The 3,361-nt window shown below is 42.8% G+C and overlaps 1 long non-coding RNA gene across 1 annotated transcript; it reads right to left on the bottom strand.

Moving 5' to 3' along the window:
- Positions 1–213: 213 nt before the first annotated feature.
- Positions 214–3,355, bottom strand: LOC109365867. The gene is made up of 3 exons (XR_002111672.1): positions 3,007–3,355; positions 2,029–2,152; positions 214–989 (listed from the first exon to the last, which is right to left on the bottom strand). It is a non-coding gene; the product is annotated as an uncharacterized LOC109365867 (long non-coding RNA).
- Between the last annotated feature and the right edge of the window lie 6 nt (positions 3,356–3,361).

The raw sequence follows: 3,361 nt of genomic DNA, 5'->3' as shown, positions 1-3,361 counted from the left end.
TTAATAAGATAAACTATGCTAAGTGCTTCCATGTAGAGAAACTTACGGAAGTATGACAACAAATCCTTTGGAAAGCTGCTGCTCAGCAGAAGACAGGAGCGAATTTCAGAAATCACAGGAAATAAAACCCTGTGGGCTGGTTGTTGTTGCTGTTTGTTTTTTTTTAAACAAAACTCAAAATAGGACATTTTTTCCACTTACCATGCAGGGGAATGAAAAATGTCTTTTCATTACATTCCCTGATTTCTTGCTATTGTTGCTACAATTGCAACTCCAGCACTGAAAACACTGATCCATGCTAAGAGAAACCAGCAGGGCTGACCCCAAGTGCCCCAATGGTGCGATGTAATCTGGCAAACAACAGCTCTCAAAACATTTGCTTTGCTACTGTCAGGATGTTTGCAACATGAGATATTTCACAGATAAATTCTCAACAGAGGGCTATAGGACCACCCAATGTATTTTGCAAGAATCTGATGACAATAAAATCTCCAAGGATTATCACGTAGTGTAATGGAGTTCAGAATGGAAATATGTGCATGTTGAACAGTTAAGCTAGTTACAACAAAGTCCATGCATAGAAAGCCTCTGCCCCCTAGTGTATGTATAGCAAGGCTCTTTTTCATAGGATATGGGGCAGTGAACCTCCTTGAAATAGAAAGAGGAACCATTTTTTTGAATGTTAATGTATAATTTACACGCTTCATCCATGTCTTCTCCTACATAAGCAGAGAGCCCAGGGTAAATTGTTAAGGGTCCCCTGCATTGTTATGGTGAACATCTTGTTTTGTCTGAGGTGCATTTTTAAAAGCTGTTAGACATGTCTTTTCCTTTTTCCTTGGACTGACCTTATTTCAGCTGAAGTCCTTATTGATTCACCATTGGCTTCAGGCAGTGCAGAGTGGTATTAACTCAGTTTTCTCAGTCATGTGAACAGATCTGCTGACTTCTTGGGGCCTGAGACTTGTGTGAAGGATTTGTCCTGAGATCTAGACGTCCAAAGAGATACCAACCATTAAAGCCATAATACTTCTTTTCAAGTTAATGTATTTGTTTCCCTAAGGAGATATTTGACTTTTTAGCAAAACTGTACAAAACAAATACATGAAGAGACAGAAGAAGTGGATTAAATGACACAGTGGTCCAGAGGGCATTGTGGCAGCTGGAAATTCCCTTTGCTGCTGCTCCCATTGGAGCAGTCCTGCTCCCACCCTAGACCTGTGCTTAATGGTCCTGCAAAGTTTGTAAGGCTCAAAGCAAAGCAAGACTTTGCTGGTATTGCACTGATCTGGATGCATCACCAATTGCTTTCTGACTGCAGACCTAAGCAGTTTTAATTCCTGTTATCCTAATACCTTAACTTTGTCGGTTTGATTGAGCTCTCATGTTTGACTCCTTTCTACATACATGAGAACGCAGTCATCTATAAAGTTTCCATAATGCTACAAATGCTGGAATCAATGGACTACAATGATCTTTTTAATCTGATCTGTTTAATACCATAGGAGACATGTAGTGCATGAACACCCACAGCAAAGTGTCAACTGTCCACTCGTCAGTACTGCCATACAATTTGGATGTGCTTTTAACAATAAGATCTGAGGGACTTTGGATATTTTGTGATTGTATTTCAAAGTACTGCCTATTCTAGCATAAAACCTCACATATGCTGGGCCTGACCCTACTCAGACCTTCTGGGTAGGCACAAGAGGCTTTTGACGTTTGTTGTTTATTTTGCTGTTGCTGCTGTATTGTTTTTTGACTTGTTTTGTTTTGTTTTGTTTTTAAAGATGGCGTTGTGTCTTTCTGTTTGAAAGCCAAGGGAGCATTGAAGTGTTTAAATTTGTGTCAGTAGTTCTATTTACAGATATTATTTATACCTCCTGAAATAAAACGGTTGTAATTCTTCTGACACATTTGGATGACTGTAACAGTTTATGACCAAAAACTCTTTAAGATCTCCTATTGTAAAGGTTCAAATTGTAAAGGAATCAAATTACGGCAACCCCAGAGAATGTCCTTACGTACTTCAGTGAGGCACTGCGATACCCAAATCAAAAAGCTGTGATGCAGCTTGTCACACTGCCATTTTAGGAACTGGCATACTTCACACTATCTGTGAGAGATCCTTCAAGGAAATGACTGCACAGATCTGTTTAAAGAGAGAAAAAGAAATATTTTTGATGGCCATATAGCAAATGTGTGTGGGGGGGCTGTTCAAAGAGTCTTTTAACACGCTCTTGGGTCAGATGGTTCTCATGTGATGCAGTTAGAAAAAAAGCAAGCAAGAAAACCCATGTTAAGGGAGATTCTGACTGAAAGCTGTATCATAACATCTTTCAGGAAAGGATGGACTGAAATACGCTTTGCCATCATATTATCCACTTGTACAGAAAAGGAACACTGAGTTGAGCCAAATTTTAGTCTCTAACTTTCAGGCTACAGAGCTAGAAGTCTTTTTAAATATTCTTCTCTCTGAGGTCTTCACACTTCAGAGAAGTCATTCTAACTGAGAACAAAGCTGCAAGCCCAGTTTCCAAGGGCCTTCATAAGAGGCCAGCTGATCCCACCCCAGCTACTGGACAAGAAGGCTGGCAGTGAGAGTGGGACAAGGCCCTATTAAAAGAGAAATGGAATGACTTGTCATAGTTGAAGCTCAATTATCAGTGACGACACCAAGTAAAGGTGAAGCTCTGCTTAAATACTGCATGCCTGTGCTTAATGTTCCTCCTAAGAACGGCAGCAGCAGAGGGAAGCTGCTCCGTCACTGAGGGCAGAGACACAAAGTGATGAGGAAGTGCTACAGAACTGCCTGGATGTGAGTTCCTGCTGTTACTGGTTAGACATGATCACACAGCGGCCTTTTCCAACCGTAATGATTCGACGATCCTGCACAGCAATAGGTAACAAGAGGGACAGGAGCAGCTCGTGTGCTGACTGGAAAGACTCTGTCTGTGTTACCTTGCTCGCTGTTACTCTTTGACTTTTTAAAGCAAGAACACTTACACTCTGAAAATAAAAACTTCTTACATCCGCATCAAATAATGTTAAAACGTTTGCAATGTCACATTACTCCTCACGGCCGCCCGTGAACTCCACAGCCCCCACCACCCGCCATGACAGGCACCTCCACCGCCGGGGATTGGGTGGGGAGAGCTCCCTCTCTATTGGCCGTCCCTCTTCCCACCCTTCTCTCCTATTGGAGGAGACTGCCGGATGGGTGGAGACACTCACTGAGTGGCAGTCACAGCAGCGAATCATGGTGGAAGGGCAATCGTCCCCACGGCCAGCGGTGCGGCCAGAACACGCTGGAGCCAATGGGAAAGGAGAGAGGGGGAGCCGGCCGGGCCGGGTACGGGCC

This window comes from Meleagris gallopavo, chromosome 2 (assembly GCF_000146605.3).
Source record: "Meleagris gallopavo isolate NT-WF06-2002-E0010 breed Aviagen turkey brand Nicholas breeding stock chromosome 2, Turkey_5.1, whole genome shotgun sequence".
Lineage (NCBI taxonomy): Eukaryota > Metazoa > Chordata > Aves > Galliformes > Phasianidae > Meleagris > Meleagris gallopavo.
This window is presented reverse-complemented; position numbering and strand designations above follow the sequence as displayed.